Source organism: Argopecten irradians, chromosome 8 (assembly GCF_041381155.1).
Source record: "Argopecten irradians isolate NY chromosome 8, Ai_NY, whole genome shotgun sequence".
Lineage (NCBI taxonomy): Eukaryota > Metazoa > Mollusca > Bivalvia > Pectinida > Pectinidae > Argopecten > Argopecten irradians.
In genome coordinates, this window is record NC_091141.1 from 25,521,281 (window position 1) to 25,548,071 (window position 26,791).

Genomic DNA, 26,791 nt, shown 5'->3' on the forward strand with positions numbered 1-26,791 from the left:
TATGAAAAAATTCATTAGGTATAATGTATTCAACTCGCCATTCTATTCAATAAGTCAAGAAGAGAAAATTACAGGAAAGAAGACAATGAACGAGAACATAATACATTACCGCCTTAGTCTGGTAGGATACTTACACCCTGAAAGAGAAAACAAAAAGGTTATTAAACATCATTAAAATGGGAATAGATCGACATGTAATACATCTTACTGTAAGACTGTCAGACATTATACATTTACGATTCCAAGTCTTACAATGTTACTTAAGTAATTACGATTAGGTTATTGGCTACGGACTTTATAGGTTAAAATTCCAAAGAATATCTCACCATTGTGATATTTCATATTGTTTATTTTTTTATGTCAATACTGGTATATGTTTCCAGAACCAAGTATTCTAGTATTCATATTGGAATGCGCAATAACAATATTGTCAAATTAAGTCTATTTTTAAGTTATGTATTTTGTACATATATGACAGGTATGCACAGGCGTACAGGGTAACTTTAATTTAATTGTCAAACACAAATGACAATGAACCGGTAAGATGTTGTCAAATAGATCAAAGTTGCAGTGCATTTTATTTCATTCAATGAGGAGATAACTGATTATATGCGTTATCGCCTTTTTATATTACTTTCTTGATTCGGCTCAGAAATACTAAAAAGGAAGTATGGCTGCCCATGCAATAAAGCATCGTAACGTCACAGCGTCAACAAAATTACTCGGTACTATTTTATTTTTTTTCAGAACCTCGGCTGGGTTAACTTTAAAAGTTATAAAAAACAGAATATGTGTAGAAAATATCACGCATTTTTCATGCATGGATAATTGACTTGCAGTCGCGGTTTTTTTTCGAATTTATTTCAAAATGGTAAAAAATCATAGTTATAGTAATTGCAAGAAAACGTCGAGGTATGAGAGAAAAATACTCTTATATACGTGGATATGAAGGATAGGGATATTCTACCCTCGAAATCATAAAATGTTGTAAAACAAGACTCGGGTTTTACAACATTTTATGACCCTCCGGTAGAATATCCCTATCCTTCATATCCACATATGAAACAGTTATAGCTAAGCCTAGTGTCTAAACTTAACTGAATACAAGCACTAGCAAATAAGTGTAACAATGATAATAAAGGAAAAATAATAATAGGTTAATGAATATAGAGTATTGGAATATACAACGAAATCAAAGAAAGTCTTTGCTTAGATTAATACCTGTATGAAAAATCAACTATGCACAATCAAAAACTTTATGTTAGCAGATGATTGCTGATATATTATATGTTTAGCGGCACATGTATGCAGATAAAAGTTTGTCTGGCAATTGGATACATTAGTTTCCAAGTAAAAATGTTGTATACACGTTATGTATATACTTTGCATATATTTGAAATATACATGTAGAAGAAACGATTAATAATTATCAGGGATTACATAGATTAGTGTAATATCTAGGGGGATACTCATTTGATGATAGCATTAATGTAAACAATTGTGTTATCTGCCATACTAAAGCTGGCATAATATTATTACGAAATAAAATAGTATATTAAGTAATTGTTAGTAACGCCCAGGGGAGGTAAACACATATGCATTGAGCATTTTTACTAATTTTTTTTTTTTTTAAAACAGAACGGTACAATCCAAATGTATACCCCAGCACTCAGATATACATAAAAAACAAACTATGAATATTGACAGCAATGTAGTGTTTATCAGTATTGTATTCACGGGTTATCTTTTAAGATAACCACATGAATTTGGAAGTGCTAACAAAACGGAAATATTTAAAAACTAGCTCAAATTATAATTAAAATAGAACACTCGACATGTATGTATGATATTTGTAATTAAGTGTTATATTTCTTTTTTATGCACTACGTATTTAATATTTGTGAGATATACTTATGACACCACTATATGATATGTGCTGCTTGTCAAACGATACAGGTTATTTACTAAATAGAAGACAATATAACAACATTGCGTAGGTAAACACCAAGTGTGACATTTGTAAATAATTCGTTGCTATCAAATTCTTTAATGATACATAGTTGGTATTGTAATTACATACTACTTTGCTTATTAGTTTAGTTATAAGTGTAATATACTAACAGCCAGACACTTTTACACTGACTATTTTTTATGATTATTGTATATATCTATATGGCTGATTGATGTGTATGATGTATTGTCACATAACTGACCGGACAAGCCATGGTATAAATATCGTCCGTGCTGTTTCTCCTTTCCTTTTTCGTTTTCGTTGAGTAATTTTGTACTGAACTACATACTTCAAATTAGTCGATTATTGTATAAACAGTACAGTCCCCTTAGATTGTTCTGTACTATCTAACAGTGATGGCAATTTGTTTTCTTGCAAATTAATTAAGCGCTTGGTGAATGGTATATATCCCCCCTCCAATTCTGGTTCCTTTATTTTTACCCAATTGGTGTATTGATATTGTTTTAAAAATGTCGTACAATCAGTACTCTTTTGAGAGACTACATATATTTTAATTAGCTATTATGATAAGAATATGAAATGTCGAAATATTTACACAAGGTGTATGTTATATTTTTAAATAACACCACTACACATTTTTTATTGTTTTTTCACCACAGACTTGTATATCTTGTTTGTGTATAAACACCTAAACGGTTAACCATATTTTTTAAAGAATCCTATATATAATGAGATCAAAGTAAATGTCTTCGACTCGATAACATCGAGCTTATACTAGATGAGCATGTTTATATGTAATTGATGGGTTAAAAACACTATTTCTAATTTCATTGAAAGTTTTTATTTTTCTTAATATTACATAATGATACATTTTGTATAACGTCAACTGTTTTCGAAATTCTTGTAAGTTCTTTTACAGATTTATCTGTTTCCTGTTAATCAAACTGTTTATTTGATTGGTTAACTGGTATATCGTTTATTGCGATATTTTAAAAAAATAATATCCCAGAGCATTTATACATTGGAAGGCTGGCAAGGTTGGGGCCTTTGGGTCAGCCTTATTAATATATACAGGTGTCCACTCACAGGTGGGCTTCATTCATTATACTTTTCTGTCTTTCTTTATTTTTCTTTCTTTCTTCCTTTCTCTTTCTTTCTTTCTTTCTTTCTTTCTTTCTTTCTTTCCCCTTTTCTTTCTTTCTTTCTTTCTTTCTTTCCCTTCCTTTCTTTTAATACATGTTCATCTATGTCTAAATTACTGCTTTCAATTCCTTATGTTTTCCAAATTAGATTATCTCTTTCTTTTTTTCTTCATTTATTTAAAAAATGTAGCACGATTTAATAAGTACATGTATTTGTTCCGGTTTTGTCAGTGGTGCCGATTTAATCTGATTGTGTGTACATATACCGTGTGTGTACAGTCGTTTCATCGTCACGATCGGTCGCGGGTGTCGCCGTCAGATGCTGTTCCTACAAGTTCTGATGATGAGTCATAGTTTAATTGTAAGTATCTTGAGGTGTTTAATGTTGTAGTTTTAAATCATTAAATTTAAATTACAATTGATACATCGCTTGCTCGAACACATAATCTGAATGCGGCTAGGAATATATTGTACCGTAGGCGTGTTTATGATTAAAGTGTTTATGTTAGTTTGTTTTTCGATTAGTTGTATATATATGTGTGTTGGCGTGTATAGTATAGTGGTAACTGTATTCAAAATGTAACATTATCATCAGAATGTTAGACATTTTACAATAATTGGGGGCCTATCGGCGATCATGTTAATCTATACAGCCTGTGACTTATCGTGGTGTTAGTTAAATGTATTACATACTATTACAAAATTATTGATGTCTAATGTTTGTGTATTACTATGTGAACAACGATCGTAACTATAAGCCTTTGGTGTGGCCTATAGTGTCATATCTTATCTAACTGGTCAAGAGTAATTTTGAATAACACGGGGTCTGCCGTATTCCATCTTAATTGAATGGTCAAAAGTACCTTGAATAACACTGTAAATAACAACGATGTGTATGTATTATTTAACATTAATTATACAACCGATATTCAGGTCTATATAAATTACGATTGTCACCATGTTAGACCAGTCGACTCCTAAGACTCTAATTAACGTCCAGCTACCAGTCTGCGTTTGATTTCTACATCTACACTTCTACATCTACACACCACATAATCTACGACTTACGATTCACTAACTACACAAAGATACTCAACATCATAAAATAATATTTTTGGATTCGAGAACGAAACAAAGTGACAGCGAAATTTGCAAACTTTCAAAATGACATGGGATTAAACGTATTGTGATGGGGTTGTGAACACGTTAGTGTTGATATACGTGAAGAATAACATCCTATTGTATTATCGGCGCGGTGACACATGCAGACATTGCCAAAAACAAATTTTACAGAACTTTTACTGAAGGTGTTGAAAAAAGTTTTTGCCCAGCGATGCATTTCATTCCCGGTGTTTTATATATAGGAACATTTTTTTATATAATTATACTATATAATATTGATAGAACGTCAAGCTCCTGTGCTTCAACTGTCAATTGTAAGTACTTTTTTCTCATATTTATTTGTTTTGTTTAATTTCACTTATATACTGTAAAAAATATTTAATTTCGTTGGGGTAAAATATTCGTTGTTTGATGCCTATAAACGATTTCGCTGGTGGAAATATTCGTCGTTCTTCTATTTAAGAGAAAACTTAGTTCTGGTTCAATTTTCGTTTGTGTTTTAATTTCGTCGTTTTTATGTACCCACGAAATAAACGAAATTAAATGCCCGATGGTTTTACAGTAGTAACATTTGTAAATAGAGCAGCCTGTTACAGTTAAAAGGTAATTTATTTCCTTGTTTTGTGGATGTTCTATCTTGTATACAATAATTTAATGTTTTAGCGTTATCATGTCCTTATTATTGCCTAGAGTCTTAAATACTTGACTCAGTTTATCAGGGAAAGGTTTTAGATATTTACATGTTATAAAATAATGTTGATGGTCTTTCTTAATTTGACAATAATGGCAATTTGGACAGTCACTAATGTTCCATTTCTATAACATTTCTTTTGATGGAAGTATTTTGTTTAATACTTTCTATTTAAATTCTTTAAGTTTGTTTTAATGTAAACTATTTCAGAATTTTTGTCTGAATGTTAAGGTCAGATACCCTTTGTTAATTTTTTTTTGTTTATAAAGTATATATATTTGCTATCGGTTTTTCGGATTTGATGTTTATTAGGTGTTTGTAATTATTTTCTTTTGAGGTTTTTTTAATTTCAATTGGTTCAATGTTTGGAAGCCTAAGTCTAATTTCATTCTTTGTTCCTACTTTGATGTTTTGTATGTTTACACCAATTTTTTCTATCGTTTTTAGACATCTTTTGAAAAAGATATTCCAAAAGATTTCTAAAACAATAGAAAATATCAGATATCCAGTTCCATTAACGAGGGAGTATTCTATATATTCTATTTTCATCTATAGTGTAAATATTTTGTATAATATTTGTTTTATTGTGATTATTCCTGTATCTATCCAACTTTTGAAAAGGAGCATTTTGCAATTGAACTTTATGTATTTGTTACCCCATATAATTTGTGAAAGTATATCATTATATGTCTTTGGATCATTCAATCTTTTTAATTTGATCCGTGCTATTAAAATATCATGATAGAAAAGGGATATCTTCTCATTATTTGGAAAATCATTTATCTTGTCAATATTCATTTTCAACATCAGGTAATTTGAGCCAAATTGGTCTTTCTCATATTCTGGGATAATCTTCAACAAAAGAGTGCCAAATGTCTTCTTTTTTAAAGAAATAAGGTGGTGTCATCTGCTAATTGCGATATTTTGAATAGACGTGATTGATTATTTATGCTAGTTAGACCTAGTATAGTTTGATCATTCCTAATTCTCGTCGCCATAATTTCTGGGGCTATTAGAAACAGTAACGATGACGCTGGGCATCCCCGTCGGATTCCTCTAGATAACATATTGGTTCAGACATCCAACCATAATTACTATAACTTCACTATTTGTTTTGTTACAGAGTATTTTAATCCATTTTATGAATAGATTTTTCAATCCAAATTTGACAAGACTTTGAAACAGAAATTCAAATTCAACTGTATCAAACGCTTTGGGAAAGTCTAAAAAAAGTATGGTTCCATTAAGTTTGCTTTTTTCTGCATAATTTATTATGTCTTTATTTAGTCTAATATTGTATCATATGTATCTACCTTTTATGAAGCCATTTTGGTCTGAATTAATTACTTTTGGAAGTACTGTTTTAGTCTTTCTGCTAAACATTTTGTTAGTATTTATAACTATATCTAGGAGCGTTATTGGTCGCCAGTTGTTTTTCAGATTTAATGGTTCACCTTTTTTGTATGGTAGTGATAATATCCCATTCCTTTGTGAGGGTGTTAACTTTTTTCTTGTAGCTTTTATTATAGCTTTTTAATAGAATATTTTGTAGGTCTGGCCAGAATTTTCTGTATAATTATACTGTGAGACTGTCGATACCTGGTGATTTGTTTAATTTCATATTGCTGATTGCTTCTTTTATTTCTTTAATTGTAATCAACCCTTCGCAGGATTGACTCCGATGTTCATCTAATTTTTTTTCTATGTCTTTGTTGAATGTATGAAAATATGTTTTGGGGGTCAATTTCCTGTGTTTTATAAAGCTTTTTATAAATTTTGTTATTCTTTAGTATAGTATCTTGTTACATTACTCTAATGATAATCGTAATCTGCATTATGAGCCAATAAATGCAGCCTAGACTTGATGTAGTAATATCTACATGAATGGATGTGAGTCTTGTTTACTAACACCATGTTAGTCCGCGCGGGAAAATTGACATTGCAGTTGAATAAACCAGTTTAGTTATGAAACTTATAAAAAATCTTTAAAATATTTGGATAATTGAAAGTAAACTGAATAGCTATTGAAAAACATAGAAATGTTATCTATTCAATTTGTATAGGGACTATTTTTTATCACATTGAACTTAACTGTTGAGGTTAAATGGCTGAAGCGGGAAATTCAAATGTTTACTTGCATTTCAATTATGATTTACTTTGAACTATAAAATAAAATGTAAATACAAAAATTAAAGGATTGTTAGATTGCATTTATTGGAGATCTAAATGCAATCTGGTTGGCAGATACATATCCATAGCGCCCTAACGGGCGCTTTCTATGTATCTGCCAGCCAGACTGTATGTATATCCCTCATAAATGCAATCTAACAATTCTTGAATTGTTAAGTGTAACCAAATGCTCTTCTTCATCATTGATTTTTGTTACTGATTGCTTCATTTGTATGTTGTTGTTTTTTCAGAAATAAAATGGAAAACTCAATTTCAGAAGGAAATAGCTTAGAAGAATGTCTGGAAAAACTTAAAAATACCGACATTGCAATTACAAATACAACGGAAGAGTTTCAATGGAGAAATATACATAATGTTATATATACTGAAAACAAACTAAGTCTAATGAATAGATCCGATGGACTATGTCATATGTGTAGAACTGAAAATGAGACTTTAGCCCAATTGGTTTTAACTGTTTATTCGCAACACAGTTGTTAAATATAATACATGCTAATCTTCACAATTAGTTTTGACACCATCAATATGACATGGAATATTGTTTTATGACTATTAGTTTTTTTCCGTTTTCTGATTGGTCTAGACCGCTCGGACAGGTCTTGACAAAATGCAATGTCAAGCTGAGACCGATGAACACCTGTTCAGAGGTTGACATTGCTAATCCGGTAACCTGGCTATAAAAAGACACAGGGAATTCCCTGTCTCTTCCACATTTTTGACCAATCAATATAGAGCATTGCCGATCATCGAGCGATAGCCAAATCGAACATGGCAGACAACAGTGAGGTAGGATTAGGAAAGATGTTTTAAGCACATTTGAAATGTAGCTATATGTTCGAAACTTATATTGTGAAAGAGTGCAGCAGAGGTACTAAAAGTACTTACTGAGAATTTGCGGAATATTTTCTTGATTTTTTGTTTAATTAGTCATTGCGCTGTCCTTGCTCCAAAATTGTTACAAGTAGCAAAACTTGTATCATTGTATTGTTTCATATAACAAAACAGTATTGACTTTTTGTAGGTTAATACGAGGAATTGTTAAACCTCAGAAAAGTGATATTTCCCTCGGCCTTCGGCCTCGGGGGAATATCACTTTTCTCAGGTTTAACAATTCCTCGTATTAATCTACATAAAGTCAATGTATGTATATTGATGAAAAGAAAAGGATACTCGGTGCCAGCACTGATGATGTATGGGAAAATGCAATCTCCAGCACAGTTATAATTACAACTGAATGGTATATATGGAAGATAAGAAATAAAAAAAAATACCAAAAACAAATCAACTTCTCCTACATCTGCATTTCAAATTTTAAAAGAATTGCTTAAAGATAATATGTCATTGTACTTAAAAATCAAAGAAAACGGAAAAAGGAATTGATCGCTTCAAGATACCAGAGTTTGTTACAAAAACTGTGATCAAGAACTATTTGTAATTACTCTTCTATCAATTAAGTACTATTCAATACTATTGAGCTTTTCATAACGGATACTCACTTATTGAATCCTAAAACTACTTATTGATTGATTAAAAGTTCAATTTTTAATTAAGTAATTTCAAATTAAGAAATAAAATATGTGTATCACTGGAATTATCAAAAGTAAGAAAGCTTTTGTATAAATATGTAAGAGGAGGTAAAAATATGTGAAACGGAATAGTCTCCCTTTTACCTGTTTTTTATATAAGAGTTCTCCCCTGACATATTTGATGGCAATTATCTGGTATACACAAAGTAAATTAATTATTTGCAATTATAATTATAAGTTTATTGTGAATGGATATTGATGACTGAGAGGGAATAATGAATAAATGATGACTATATCTTTAATAAATGTGAAAGAGGTGAAAGTTTGATTGCAAGATTAGAATAATTTATTTAGAAATGGAAATTGGTGTGAGAGTCCTTTTGTGAAAGGAAAATATTGTTATTTATCTATATGTCTATTGATTATTATTTTTTTTTAATTTTTTCTTTGAAAAAAACAAATTAAAAATTGATTGTTCGTTTGTTTAGATGAGAAGAACTTATTTTAAAAGAAACGTATTCTAGAATGGTTTTATAAAACAGATTTACTATACACATTTGTATACCGACTCCATTTTTTTCTTTTACACAGAACAATACGTGAATTTTGTATCGTTCCTGTAAAACAAAATAACGTTTTTACGTAACAGTTATGTTTGATTGACAAAATATTTGACATGTGTATTATTCCATGAGTATATTCTGTGCTAGTTTTAAACGATAGATTATGCCAGGCCTGTGTGATAAATACAAAGCAATGATAATTAACCATAAATCAACCAATATAATAAAAGTGGGAGGAGAGAGAGACAGAGAGAGAAGTGGGACTCTGTTAGTACCAATAGAGAGTATTAATGTTAAAGGACATAACAACACGAATACTATATAAACTGTTTAAATTAAATTTCATATGTTACACTCATTTCTATTGGTTAATGATTGAGGTTATTGTGCATAGTCTTACAGTTGTACGTCGAGAGTTATGAAATCATATAAGCGGCACAGTAATTGGCCAAACTAAACTCTTGACTAAGACATCAAAACTGAATTTGTTTTATTGTTTAAATAAGTGAAAGGATGAAAATTAATGTTAAAGTAATTGTTCGGTCGATCTGAAATCTAAGATGGATGCCACAGTCGCCATCTTGAAAACACATTTTGAACTTCTGCGATGAACTGCAAGAAATGATCCTAACATGCCCGACAAAGTGTTGATCGATCCGAAATCCAAGAGTAGCCGCCACAGCCGCCATCTTGAAAACACATTTTAAACTTCTTCTTAAGTTCTACCGGTGCGATTTGGCTGAAACTTGCATGAATGATCCTGAAATAGTCCCGAAAAAAATTGTTGCTATTTTTCAGGTTGATCCGAAATCCAAGATGGCCACCATAGCTGCCATCTTGAAGACACATTTTGAACTTCTCAAGTTCTACTTGTGCAATTCGGCTGAAACTTGCATGAAATTATCCTAACATGGTCCCGACAAAGTGTTTTTATTTTTCGGGTTGATCGGAAATCCAAGACGGCCGCCACAGCCGCAGTCTTGAAAATACTTTTTGAACTTCTCCAGTTCTATCGGTGCAATTTGGCTGAAACTTTTATGAAATGATCCTGACATGGTCCCGACAAAGTCTTGTAATTTTGCGGGTCGATCCGAAATCCAAGATGGCTGCCATAACCGCCATCTTGAAAACACATTTTGAACTTCACTCAAGTTCTACCGGTGCGATTTGGCTGAAACTTGCATGAAATGATCCTTACATGGTCCCGACAAAGTCTTGTTTATTTGCGGGTCGATCCGAAATCCAAGATGGCCACCACAGCCGCCATCTTGAAAACCCATTTTGAACTTTTTTTCAAGTTCTACCAGTGCGATTTGGCTGAAACTTGCATGAAATGATCCTGACATGGTCCAGACAAAGTGTTGTTATTTTTCGTGTAGATCTGAAATCCAAGATGGCCGCCACAGCCGCCATCTTGAAAACACATTTTGAACTTCTTCTCAAGTTCTACCAGTGCGATTTAGCTGAAACTTGCATGAAATGATCCTGACATGGTCCCGACAAAGTGTTGTTATTTTTGGGTTCATTCGAAATCCAAGATGGCCGCCACAGACGCCATCTTGAAAACACATTTTGAACTTCTTCTTAAGTTATACCGGTTCGATTTGGCTGAAACTTGCATGAAATGATCCTTACATGGTCCCGATAAAATTTGTTGTTATTTTTTCGGATTGATCAGAAATCCAAGATGGCCGCCAAAGCAGCCATCTTGAAGACACATTTTAAACTTCTCCTCAAGTTCTACCGTGCGATTTGGCTGAAACTTGCATAAAATGATCCTGATATGGTCCCGACGAAGTGTTGTTATTTTGCAGGTCGATTTGAAATCCAAGATGGCGGCACCAACCGCCATCTTGAAAACACATTTTGAAATTCTTCTCAAGTTCTACCGGTGCGATTCGGCTGCAACTTGCATTATATGATACTGACATGGTCCCGACAAAGTGTTGTTATTTTTCGTGTAGATCTGAAATCCAAGATGGCAGCCACAGCCGCCATCTTGAAAACACATTCTACCGGTGCGATTAGGCTAAAACTTGCATGTAATGATCCTGTTGTTACATCTCTGGTTGATCCCAAATCGAAGATGGCTACCATGACACTATATCTAATTAATTTCCTATATGATTATTGCCAGGGTAGTCAGATGACCGTTAAGGCCCTTGGGCCTTTTGTATCTCATGAGTTGGAAACTTTAATATTTTTCACTCGTGCTTCGCGCTCGTGCCAAATAGCAATGTTTCCACCTCACTCGATGAAATATAACTGGTATTCATCAAGCAACAAGGAATACCCTATGTAGTTCATACACTATATCAATGCAAACTGTGCTGGGTAAGTTTACATAGTGGGACTGCAGTGAAAATGTAAATATTTGATCATGACCTCATGCATTATTGCAACCGGAATCTAATGTTAATTAATTAACCTGGTGCAGCGAGTCGTGAATAGCTTATTATAGCAAATTCTATCAATATTTTGCTTACTATTATCTAAGGTAGACATATTGTTTATATTTGCTAATAAATATATATATATAATTCTGTCAATCGAATACTATTGAAACACATACTACATGTAGCCAGTTTATGTAATAAACATCGCAGCTTTCTTTACCAGCTTATGGAATGGTTTGTACAAGGACCGCCTTTCCCAACTATTCGGGATTTTACGACATTGCAGTCCAACATACACGAGTATTTGCCTGGTTTTAAACTACAAACTGATTGCGTCAGTCATATGAGTACAAAAATACTATGTAAATGTTCATGTACCGGTATATTTATATAAAAAATCAATAAAATTACCAAACGTGTTTATATTACAAAAGTAAGTGTAAGCGGTAAGTGTTCATCCAACTCGGGTATCGTTTCATTAGATACATGCACATGTATGTGTACTGTATTTGTGTTGAACTGCTTTACATTGTAACTACACAAACACACAAACATATAAAACGATTATTCGATTACGGAATTTTGTAACAGGCTAGCAGACTTCCGACTGAGTAACCGGTTAACCGATTAACCGTACTTTATATAGTCAACAGATATTGAGCATAATACTTAGATACCCTAACATCCGGATAATACGCCGCGGGTTATATTTGTTCGTGGTAGGAAATCCCAGGTTTATTTTCAAGACCGTACTATTTTGATGCCTGTCTTATTTTCGAAGTAATATATCCTGTAAGACGTGATAGGCTTACTTACGAGACCGGCTTACTTTCGAAACTTTTCAGCGGTGTTCAAATTAAAACAAAAATAAAGTACCTGAACAAATTTGATAATACAAATACATTTATCGTCAAGATGTGTATAATGTTCGTATTTTTTTCTCCCGTATAATGTTCGTATTTTTTTCTCCCAAACACATCGTTAATTAGGATCAAGGCTTAATTTGCCAGTGGGAGTACTGGCTTAATTATATGCAGCCAGCTTTTGACGTAATTTTTCAGCATTTCTACCCTCTAAAATTAAACTGGTGTAAACTTTACGCAAGTTTTTTTTCGGTATACATTTACATGTGTTATGTATGTACATAATAAAATAATTATGACGCCACAGAACGTTTAACGATTTTATAAAGTTCATACCTCAGATAAAGATGGCGTATTTTTGAAATAATTTCCTTTCAAAGAATCCAAATCGTACTTGCAAGTGCGGCCTATTTTCAAAGAGGGAATATTTTCTAGTTACATTTGACGGTAAGGAATCCAAGAAGTACATTCAAGACCGGCCTATTTTCGATTCTTGCTTATTGAGATTTTAGGGTATACCATATCCGAATGTTCTGATTGACACCTACTTGGTACTTGGTTATTCAAACTGTATCTATTGGGGAAATATATAAAATGAATAAAAATTGTGAGAGACATACTACGATTACATAACATAGCATGCATGCTTGATTCTGGAAACAGATACCTGTAGTGGCATATAGAAATAAACTAAAACTTAAATACAATGCTGATATGTGCATTGGAAATTTCTGATATGTTCTTTGGATTTTTTACCTATACAGTCATGTTACCTAATCATAATTATATTACTTAAGTAACATTGTAGGACTTGGAATAGTGAATGTATAATGTCTGACAGTCTTACAGTAAGATGTATTACATGTCGATCTCTTTGCATTTAAATGATGTTCTATAACCGTTTTGTTTTCTCTTTCAGGGTGTAAGTATCCTACCAGACTAAGGCGGTAATGTATTATGTTCTCGTTCATTGTCTTCTTTGCTGTAATTTTCTCTTCTTGACTTATTGAATAGAATGGCGAATTGAATACATTATACCTAATGAATTCTTGCATAGTATATCACTAAACCTACGTTTCTTCAGTGCATCTAATCTGTATTCTGTATTTTACACCGGACATTTCTACCCAGATGACAAACATTTACTAGATAATGATACTACATTTTACATTTTGATATAAACACATTACTATTATATCATCTAAAAGCAATATATCATTCACTTGATACACATGCGGGTAATCTAACAAGTATCATATTGCCTGATGGACCTCAGACATTTTTCTTTCGCAAAGATTGTTTACTGCAACACTGACTTATTCAGTACTAACAACACATGAGTTGTATCATAGGATGATAGGAATTCAGAGGAATATCGATATACACTTGATATTGAATGAATCATTTATTAGTGTGATATCCTTTTTATTAAGCGATAATTTACCCGTTTCCCCTGAATAACAAATAGCTTCAGAAAATACACATTTGCATGCTGCCGTTGAACCATCTCATATCAACGTGCTAGACGTCATCCACCTATATCAAACCAACGCAATTGATCAAAAATGTCGTACTGTTGATTACAGTTTGTTTCTCTTTCAATGAAGCTATAGCTATCTTATTGATGATGACAATATTTATTCAACACGAGCTAATGCAAAGAACTACATATCCAAGGCATCATCTTTATTAATAGATTTTGTTTTTACAATGATAAACAGCGGTTCTTATCGACTGTATGTATACATAATCATGTAATTAGATATGAAATTCAGTACATTTTACAATTGATAAAAAATAGAGCATTAATTGGATGAAAATGACACCAGTACACGTATGTTGCTTTTGATGTCATGTAGTTTTATCGATAACGATTATAAGTTTTCATTTATTTTAATATCCATTAATGTCGGTTCAATCGAATATGATATAGTTACTCAGATTATCTTTGTCGGTTCAAACGAATATAACATAGCTACTTAATCATCTTTGTCGGTTCAAACTTATAACATAGCTACTTAATCATCTTTGTCGGTTCAAACGAATATATCATAGTTACTTAGATCATCTTTGTCGGTTCAAACGAATATAACATAGTTACTTAGATCATCTTTGTCGGTTCAAACGAATATAACATAGTTACTTAGATCAACTTTGTCGGTTCAAACGAATATAACATAGTTACTTAGATCATCTTTGTGAATTGACGTTTGTATAGCATTATAGCGGTTAACAATAATTGTTTTCCTGGTGGTTACACATATGTTTGTTTATGCATTTTTTAGGAATTTCCTTTCCCGTCGGCATTGTTTTCACCACAAATATTTAAATTGATTTCGATAATTGATATTTTTTATTTAAACACCGATGCCAATCCTTTTATTTAGATAACCACACTGATTTACTCTTTTTTGAAATAGGTGTTTAGCACAAATTAATGTATATATTGATATCGGTAACTCAAGGTTATCGACATTCATTAAATCCCTTCAATAATGTACACATGTAATACATCTAATACCAAAAAGCTTCATCGTCGATTAAACCACGAACTGATTTATAAGGGTAATATTTACCTCATTATACGATACAAATACTCATCATTATAATATTCTTTTCTATGAAACCGTAAGTTGATAGTCGATGTTTGATTAGCATAAAGAAATATATTGAATATCGACCTATAAGAGTATATCAACTATCATTGCGTTTGTTATCATAGATGCCGACAACACACACGTAGACAACAATTTAGGGATGAACAATTACAAAGATTTACATGTGCGTGAAGAATGAAAAATAAATACATAAAATTAATTTTTCTTTGTTTTCATACCAAATCTGGCTTTCTGATTTGCCAATATTTTTTGTGCATACCACTATGAAAAAAATCCGAGAATACGCGGATTCACACAGTTTGCAAACAATTTTTTTTCATACCCCGATAAAATTAAAAAAATAGTGACATCAATGCTTCAATAATATAGAAAATATCGCTCTGTACTTATTAACTTCTTGTTTTACGTTCCTGTACAATTATTTTAATAAGGTGAACATGTCCTGAGTAGTAATGCCTATATCATGACGATTTGATTATATGTTCAATTTTCTTCACATTGACACTGTTAATTTTATGTATATGTTATATACTCTTAAGGCCGAAATCATACTCAAACTCTTTTATAGTTTTATCTATTTCAAACATCATTTCGTTACAATTCGTTTAATTTCCACATAATCATAAACAATACACTATCACAGCCCCCCTAACTACCATTACCAATGTACATCCAATTAAAATCGCTTCCGGAGTGTCAATTTTTCACTAATATGTTAAAATTGTCATTTTCACCATCACAAACTCTCATAAAACATACAGTGTGTGAATATGGATGCTTATACATGATGGTTCAGATCCGTGAAAGCATAAAGATACTATTGACAAAGCGGTAAATGTCGTATGAAATATCCCACGTTTTGAAAGAACCGCCACAGCCAACGCCATGTTTCTAACTTTCGGGTAATATCGGAAAACCGAGTTGCATCACATGAACGACATCGGTAATACCCGTATAGATCGGAACCTCCCGAGCCATATCACGTGGTCAATATCGGCAATACCCGTACAGATCTGAATAGATCGGAACAGTTTGGATATTTCCGAGCTATTTTAAACGTGTACACGTTAAAAATCAATATTTCAATTTAATTGTTGAACAACTTTGCGAATGCGAACTTTACAAATGTCGGTAAATATGGAAAGTTTAAAACTTTAAAACATAGAGAGGCGGAGAGAAATATGTAGTACACTCTAAATATTTTTTTCTATGCCAAAAATTCAACATGTCACAGACCATACATCTTTAAATAACAGAAATCATAGTTGATAATTTACACTACACAATATTCCTTAATTACTAAAAATCTATACCATAATTATACTAATAATTGTAATATTTCGTCCGGGTAAAAGAGTTGTTAATGCTATAAAATATGCCATATCTGTGTAGTACAATTTCCAAACGTTTTGAAAGACAAAGTCCATTGATTGTTGTCTCCACATAATCATTAAACTTACAGTATCACAATACTAATTAACTTCAATTGTGTAGTAATGATACTGTATTATCAGAGTTATTTAGGCTGTGGGATTTTCGACAAATAAATCCATACATCACATTTAATCTCGCTTGCGTGCCCCGTTATATTACAACGTTAAAAAGTAAAACGGTTTTATTTTAGTATTTTAAAACTATAAATAGAAAATTAGAAACATGTCATATCTCATTATTAAAATGTGTTTGAATTGGTTGAATCTAACAAGCTATGCCGAAATATGTAATCTAATATTGCTCTGCTATTAAAACTGCATTTCTGACCATCCATCGTAAAATCAGTCTTAATACGCTATGTAAGCAATTTTTTATAAAATTTATTTCGATGTGTAAAACAGTTTTTATTAACTATACAGTCATATTTCGGATATCTATTCCAAATGTTACACGTTGTTTCAGTTATCAAGATGTTTGCATACATTTTAATAGTTCATGCTTCCATATAGATTATGGCGGTTCTAATATGTTTAGATATATACATGTGTAATAACGGAAAATGATAATGTAATTCCGCATGTTTGGAATAATATATATGTGTGTTGCAAATGTTTGAAAATCAATGCATGTTTTGTCTACGGTTCAGTACATTCTAATACGGTTTATTAGGTTAAGTAGGGAAATATCTACGGTTGTTTGAACCGCAGTCTAATTTTGAACATGTTTAACAAATTTCACGAATTTAAAAATCCTCCAAGCGTAACTACGTAAGACAACGGTTACTGTACGGAAAGTTGCGAACCATTACAGAATGCCACGAATGATGTCGGGGATCATATCCGTAGCTATTCCAGCGAGGTGATCCATGAATGTGTGACCGACGCTTCACCAAGGGCGAGCGTCCTATACCAGCTTTCTCGGTGTATTAGCATATTTCATTATTTAAACAACTTAAGCAATTAGTATGCATTTAATCAATATTTGTTCGTGGTCAGTTCGTATGGACGTTATACAATGTGTAAGTTTGCATACACACTGATAATGATACATATACACTAATTGTAATAAAGATAATATCACACAACAACATTGTTTCCGTTTATAGACCGAACCTTATGAAATTGTTTTCCTGAAATTCCAAAATATTTTGCCAATATTAACAAGTTACATATAATTACTAGTGAACAGGAACATATGAGGTTAGTCATGGTGTAAACACACTTTTGGCCAACATAGTTCGTTGCAGCTGCACCTAAGAAGTGTTCTATTTGTACATAAAGCATACCTAGTTTACACAGGAGGTAATACCTTAATTGAATGAATGGAACTGTAATTTAGCAGACAACTTAGACCACTCAGACCAGCTCTACCAATAATGGCATTTTATGCGAATCATTTTATTTAATCGAATTTTGTTTACCTAAAGCAAATAAGGCAGTGAGGGTTTGTCTCAATACTTTCCATCACATCCTATGCTTTCTGGTGATAGATTGTATTGTTAGGGGTACCTACTAGTATGTATCACCATGGCCACCATTATCAGCTTGTTATGTAAACCTCCAATTATAAACATAATTCGTGTAAATTGACGGTGTTAGTCATCTACAACAAATGCCTAAGAAATAGACAAAAATGTAACTACGTGTTTGATATCACGCATCCATAACAACATTTACTTCTGTCATACATTTGTTGATCAATGCTGCCTTTGTTACAACTTTCTGGGTTAGCATTGTTTCTCGAATCATTTGGACAGTGCTATGAATTGCAGAATAAATATATCAAAATATAAACTTCGTCACTTCTGTGATAACGATAATGATTATGATTATAATGATAATGACAGCTTTGGAAAGAAATATTACATATGCCCATATTATCACGCAAATGATTTATTTTTTTTATATTTTATTTAGGGTTGGGTGTGCCCGAGATGTGGAGTAAGTAAATAAACAATCCATGTGCTTTATTAAACATTGATGACACACTGCATTATAAGACAATGACTGTAATATACATTATCAGGGATGCTATCATATGTACATCTCCATCTCCAACATTAAATGTTACTCTTTCTTTGTCTTTTCTGCGGGGATGTCATTAACAAGATTAACTGACTTTAGACACTATCAGATCAGATTATCATTGAAAAGTTCATGTGACTTTTAAAAATAATTAAGAAATCTGTCTTTCTGGGACTAAACCTTCATGTAATATACCGGTACGTATAGCAGAGTAAACAGAGATAGGTTATTTCAAGTCAAGGTACAACTTGTTAATAGTATTCTATACAGACAGCAAGCGAATGCCATTTAATCTATTATATAAAGCATGTGTCATTAATTCTATATTATCTTCAAACCAAATACAATGTAGTTAGTTAAAATTGCATTTTTATATACATTGTTAGTGGGTTTTTTTGTAAATATAATCGTCCTACTGATTACATCAATCTTCTGGTTTCATAAATATCTTTCCTATGTTCGTTTATCGTGAAATAGATTGTGTGTTGTAATGCCAATTACAGTAAAAATAACGGCTGCCATGTGTTTTTAAAATGTTATACAACGGCATTATTTCTTGTGATTTGATTTATAAATAATATTCATATATGCGTACGTTTAACTGTGGATTCAAAAATCTATGTATTCATAACAGAAAACAGTTAAATATGTATTGAAATTGAACACAGTGTGTATACAAACATGTCAGTGCATTTAAAAGCTGGTAGATTAGTGACAGTGATACAATGAACAATGGCTGGGTATCGTCGTAATCAGCTAAGTCGACTTTCCAAGATATAAGTCGATATTACCGCTGCCACAAGAGTTACGAAACGTTAACTTAAATAGTACGATGTTAGAATACGTCACCATAGATAGTCAGTCCGATGATATGTAATGTCGAAATTCTAAGCAGTAGCTGTGAGAGGTGATTCTTTATATATTAACGTTTTAAGTATGTAAAACAACCAACAGTAAAAATGAATTGATATTCATTGAGCTGTATGCCAACATAGTCATGCATTTATTCAAACTTCTGATAAATACGATTCGTCTTTGTTCTAAAACCAAGTAAACATACGTTTTGATATAGTTTGGATAAAGACAATGACTGGCTGGCTTTGACGTTATACAGTGTTATGTTGTAGTATAAATCGACCTCGTTTATATGTATCATAATACATTATACTATATCGTGTACATGATACGTGTTGTTTTACAAACCAATGATGTTTAGGAATGACTTAATCAAATTTAAGCATTATGAAATCTTAATATGCAGTTTATTATTAAGACAATGCAATGCTATCTAAAACGTAAGAAGGTTTATATATATATAACAACTGTAAACATACGTATATACGATAAATATATACGGTAACATACTAGACCAAAACGACTCAAAACACAAATTTGGTTTGTATTGTTTGGTAATTTACACCTTAGTGGACCTATTCGTCCGAGTTCACAGACACACTGAATTGTTCTTCTCTTTTAGAAATACTTCCGATAAAAACAACTAAAGCTGAAAAAATGTTTGCGATACCAGTACTCAACACTGGTCCACCAGGAGAATCTACAGGAAGTGGACATGGCTACATCACGTCACTTCACATATATACTGCGACGACCTTTATCTTGTTTTATTACATGTATGACTAACTTGCGTGACTCGAATGAGTACTTATCGTTTGAATACTTCCATAGGCTTATGCTATACATAAGCATGATAGATGCTTTGATACAGAATTAAAAAAAATAAAACCATATTTCTATTTGAAATGCTTTTTGCTTGTGTTTCTCACTTACACTTTTTATTGCGTTTGTACTACATGTATCTGTACATGCAAAATCATCATGTAAAACAAATCTTCTAATGGTTATTTGGTTATGTTTTATTTTATATCGTCGGTGAAAATGAAATGTATTATGATGCTAATGAAACAGTGTCTGTCAATCTTAAAACTCAATATGTAAGGTTCGTTATTATTATTTTTGGTAAGAAACGTTTTTCCTGTATATTTACACAATGCAGTGATATTCTACTAAAAGGAACGTGGCATGCCATTGGGATATTATTGCCTTTACTATCACGTACGTATCAATGTAAATCTAAAACAAAACAAGTTATGGAAATATCCCGATGAATATAATAAAAGAAATGTTTGTCGATTATACACCATATCGTTTAATCAATGTGTAATCGGCTAAAATAGCCGATGTTTTCGAAGACATTCAAGTTGGAAATATATATTTGTTCTACACAAGGCGAAATCTTAATAAAATGACATATCGGTACATTTATTAATTGATACCTTAATAAATCCAAAAATGCCATGCACTACATCGCGTCAAAGGCATAGTCAGCAATATGTGTATCATGTAATGGTTATTGAGGACACGTGTGCTGCTGTTATCGGAGATGGTAATATTATGTTCTTTATTTTGTTATGACATTAAATGGTGGATTCTCATTGTCAAAGCGCCGTGGATAAAATTAATGAGGATTACTGAAAACCAACATTCTTTCACGTGCGATTTAGTTTCGCGAATTTCGTGATCAAGCTAAATTCGCGAAAGTTTATCTCTTTTATATTTTGTATCTCCTTCCAATTTTAAATATGCAAACCTTAATATCTGCTAATATGATAAATGAAACTGAAATCGTGGGATTTAAAAGCCGCGAAAGATAGTTGGTTTACAGTACTGATATTTACTGAAGACAAAACGAAACAAAGATATATACACCGTCATCTTGTTGTGGAACTCCCCATACATGCTGAAGTTGTATGAAGTTAAATCTGGTTTTCTGGTTTCATGCCCGATATATCTAATGGTACAAACAATCTTTACATTTTATTCACGTCGTTTTTAGTAAACTCTCTTCATTGGTGTATCTTATATAGCATTACATGTAGAATATGTCTTTATCAGATTGCGTTCAAAGACCTTTAACGCAATCAAAGCACTGCTCATGTTCAAGCCATATATTTTTATATTTTTTCTAATGTTGCATGTTCGTCGTTAAATATAAAATGGTGTTGGTTAAGTTGGATAACTACGGTAGTCAGGATGACCGAAGATGTAGTTTCAACTATTGAACGTTGTAGCTGTCATCTATCTGATTAAAATACAAATTCTTAATATAACTACATTTGATAAGAGGATCTGACAACATCCAATTAGGTGTTACGTTCATATAACCATTGGAAATCAAATTGCTCCCTTCTGAATCTTGAAAGTGAGCTTGAAAAATTTGTCAGAATTTGTTTTGTGTACATAGTCATCTCGTCGCAAAAAGGCACTACAAAAGCTAAATGCATATGTGTACTGGGACGCAATGGCGTTTTTAATTGATGTAGTATTGTATAGAAAATGAATTTTTGGTATAAAGTACAAGTGGTATAGAGGTCATCCTAACATGACCCCTTATGAGATGTTTTCGGATCAGTAATTATCCTCAAGCTTCTTAATGTATGTCATATATGTATTGGTCTACGAACGCGATATATGAAAAAAACGGATTCTTCGTAGACACAACATTTGCATGCATGTAAAATATGGTGTGCAGGCATAAAAATGCAAAGAAGGAGGATAAAGCTTATGATTTAGTTTAGGAATGTGCTTTCTATTAAATATGTGCGTGATATGTTTGTACTAGTGGAGCAACACCTTAGGGGTGTTGCGAATGAAATGAGAGACGCTAAGGACCATGAATTGATAACTCATGGCAATTCTCCGAAAGAAGTGCAAATATGCGCATATGCATACAAATGAACATGTATACATGTACATTGCATACGTGTATGGAAATTGAATGAAGTATAACGCACAAAGGACCATGTTACAGATCTTGAATCTATTTTGTCGATTAAACTACTATAGTTGGCGACACCTGTATGGAGGATTGTCGCGAAAAGAGCGCTTCAGCGTAGGAAACAATATCGCACGATTAAAGTCATTTTACGATTTAAGTCTTTTTGACCCTTGTGACTGTGACCTTGAATAAAGGTTAAGGTCATTCATTTGATCAAACTTATAATTAGTAGCCCTTCATCCAAGCATACTACAAACAAAATACATGTACCATACACATGGCTACAGGCCAGTCAATTATTGATAGAGGAGTCATTTGAAGATTTTAACCCATTTGACACTGTGGCCTTATATTAAGGTCAAGTCCATTTATTTGAACAAACTCTGTAGCCTTCCATTTCAGCATGTTACAGAACCAACACCAGGAATACAAAAATCAGGTCTGCATGCATGACTATTGACAAAAATTATTGCATGTGGAATAAAACTAGCACTCCCAATTCAAAACCGGTAGCTAATTCTTTCACGACTTATCCTAAACGTGGGAAGGTAGTTCAATTCTTTTACAACTTATCTTAATCATTGGAAGGTAGTCCTATTCTTTTACCTATTGGAGGTGAAATAACGCTCCCAATTCAAACATGGTAGTTTGATTCTTTTATGACTCATCTTAATTTTCGGAATGTAGCCTATTCTTTTACAACTTATATTGATCTTCGGAAGATAGTCCTATTTTTTTATATAAATATATAGTGTTTATTTTTTTTTTTTTTTTTTTTTTTTTTTTTTTAAGGTTTCAAAATCGATTTTATTCCCCAGCAAATTTGAGGGATGCCAGGGTTGGGACCCTGGGTTCATCCCTCTTACAACATATAGCCTCTCACAGGAGGTCTCTTTCACTCCTTTTACTCGATCGCTTTCATTCATCACATTTGATTTGCTCCTTTCATTCTCCAAACTCATTCATACAAATACAAATATACAGTAGATATATAACTTTAAATTAAGTGAAAGGGTTTCTCTTGTATTCATACATGTAATCATTTATATTATTTATGTTATGTCACCCATTTGTTAATTATGACATCATATTTTTTAAAATTCTTGTGGCATAAAGTTGAGCACAAATATATATCTACAAATTTAAAATAAGTGAGAGGGTTTCTCTATTATTCATACATGTAATCATTTATATGTATGCTATGTCACATATTCCTTGATTTTGATATCATAGAACTGAGTACTGAAAAAGAATCAGACAAGTCTGTAACATTTGTAGATAGGATCAATTGATATAACTGCTTACATTTATGTGTACAAGAGACGCTAGGTACAGTATCAATCATCAATTGGGAACCTCAAAAAATACATATATGTATGGCACACTTACATTATGAACTACATGACTTTAGACATTACGAAAAACAAACAAAAACAAAAACACTACATATATATCCATAGCACTCGACATATGTGCAACTAAAACAATTGTTCCATTTCTCATTTTCCTATACCAGCACACATATACTACATGTATTTATACATATACTTGTTCGCACTGTTGTGCCCTAATACAGACTTAACACATACATGTATAATTTTTTCACAATAGCAGTAACTCATTATTTATCTTCAGCAGCAACATGACCCATAAAAGTCCATTGTGTTTCCACAAGGGTCAGTTGAAACTGGTTAATAAAAATTAAGAAGTAAAACAATTCTGCATATATATATGCAATCTTGGGAAATTAAATTAACTCATATACATATATTCACACATACCATATATACATACATGCATTGTATATGTGTAATTTTAATAAAAGCCAATGAATTAATCCTTATAAGATTTCATACATAAGAAGGTTCATATATATCATAAGCACATTTTCTTAAAAATATTTTTTACAATTTGTTGGCTAGGGTAGTATGAGATATTGACCTTCTTGAAGAGCTAATTTTGTTGTAATCATAATTGGTACATAGATAGTTCCACATATGTCACATGTATAGGAGACAACAAAACAACAACAAAATAACACAAACATAAACAACACCTTTTTTAGCACAAGAAAAATATCTAGTTGCCCATAATATAAAAAAAAAAAAATGTTTGTTTTTCAGATTTTTTTATTTAAAAAAAAAAATTAAAAAAATAATAATAAAGTAGTTAAATACTTAAAGATGCTCCACCGCTGACAAATGGTATTTTTTCACTATCAAAAACAGGAGCAGACGATTTAGTATTTTTCTTCAGTTACAAAAGTTACTTACTTTACACCATTACCACCATAGAAAAGTTTGAGCTTCTAATTTTACTTCAAGTTAAAAATTAAAAAAGAATTAATTGCATCCCGAAAAAAATCCGTGTCACTAATCCTATATGGAATGAATTACTGATGTGCATGCACCAAAGGCGAAGTAAGTTATTTAAATATTTTTTGTGTTAATATACATAAATATACACGATAAACACCAATTACTGTTCAAATGATGAATATCATTGACGCTCTTTCGGCGGTGGAGCATAGTTAAGGGGAACCATTTTTGGTTAAATTCATTAACAGTGTTATTTTCAGTGGCCACTATTTTTTCAATTTGTTTTATTTTACAAAACTGTTTCTTACAGCTCTCAAAATTTGGTTGGGTCTTCCTGAAGCGACAGTTATAAATATGGTATTTGATTATTAATATCAAATGATTAATAACAGGTGGTCCGTTTTCACAAATAAATAGTATATCTCTTATTCCCAAATCTTCACCTACCGTATGAATGTTGTTTTGGCTTATATTATTTAACCAACTTTTGAATTCTTTCCATATTTTGTCTACTTTGCCACAATAAAACAGTAAGTGTTCAATAGTCTCTGGAGAGTTCTTACAGAAGGTACATGAATCATTATCAATTACATTAATTTGGTGTAAAAAAGTATTTGTAGTTAGAATTCTATGGAGAATTTTATATTGTAGATTTTGAATTCTTGTATCCATAGTCATATTAAAACTAAGTGTATAAATTTTCCTCCAGTCTAATTCCTCATTTTGGTCTATATGAAGTTTTCCAATCCATTTGTGTTGCTTTTCAATAGGGAAGTGTTTATAACTTCTCAGAAGAGATTTATATACATATTTCAAATCTGTTAATTTCAAAATATTCTGAAATAGTTTTATAATTACATTGTTACCTGTTGCATTTTCTCTTCTCACCTTATCTAATTTATCTTTAGGTATCTTACCCACTAATGAGAAATACTGCAAAAAATTTAGCTGATTACATTTTATTTTAATATCATTAAAAGATAGGAATTCTAAGTTGTTATCTAAAATATCTTTCACTGTTGTAATCCCTTCTCTTTCATATAAAATAAATTGTCTAAAGAGTGGCACAGGAACATAATTAAGAAGATCAGTTTCAAGAATAGGGGATAAATCATTACCTTTGTATTCTGCCCATGCTAGTGTAACATCTTTCCAAAACTTATTTGTAATATTTTTTGCTATTTCTTCAAGTTTCTCTTTCCCTAAGTTCCACATCCTTTCACCTCCAAACTTATTAAAAGTTCTCTTGGCTAGAGATTGCCAATCCCCATCTTCATTATAAATTCTTTTAATCCACTTAATTTTTAAATATTTCATAAAACTTTCAATGTGAATCATCCTTAATCCACCCTCCTCATAATCCAGAATCAGAGTGTTACGTTTTATTTTATCAGGTTTATATCCCCATATGAATCTATAGAACACTGCGTTGATTTCATTTAACCATTTTCTATCCGGATTCGGCAGAGTATAGAGAAGATGGGTTATAAGAGGTAGTGCAAATGTTTTGATTATGGTGATTTTCCCCAACAGAGTAAGGTTTCTTTTAGACCACATTCCAAGAAGTCTTTTGATTTTGGAAAGCTTTTCTTTATAGTAATTTCAATGATATCTGACAAATTGAGTGAAAACTGGACCCCTAACACTTTAAAATTTTCAGAAGACCAATTAAACTGATGCTCAGGACACAGGATCTCATCAGAATATCTTTTATTTCCTATCCATATGAGCTGACATTTATGTATATTTAAATTTAGACCTGAGGCTAGATAAAAGTTATTAAACTCTGTTATTGTACTCGATAATGATCTAGGAGAACCATCTAGGAATAAAAAGGCATCATCTGCATATTGACCAATTAGATGTTCTTGCTCATTTATTTTAACACCTTTGATATTAATATTTTGTTTTAATTGTATAGACAGAATTTCCATACCGATCAGAAACAAGTACGGTGATAGGGGATCCCCCTGTCGACAGCCGCGTTGTACTTCAAAAAAGGATGAAAAATGTCCATTATTGACTATTCTGCTTTTTGCATTATGATATAGAATATGTATCCATTTCATTAAAGACTCACCAAAATTGAAGGATTTTAAGGATCTTTGAATAAAACTCCATTCAATTGAATCAAAT

At 31.9% G+C, this 26,791-nt stretch overlaps 1 long non-coding RNA gene across 1 annotated transcript; it reads left to right on the forward strand.

Moving 5' to 3' along the window:
* The first annotated feature begins 13,568 nt into the window (after positions 1-13,568).
* On the forward strand, positions 13,569-20,302 carry LOC138329969 (uncharacterized). Its single transcript, XR_011209501.1, has 2 exons — positions 13,569-18,457; positions 20,019-20,302. It is a non-coding gene; the product is annotated as an uncharacterized lncRNA (long non-coding RNA).
* The last annotated feature ends 6,489 nt before the right edge of the window (positions 20,303-26,791 follow it).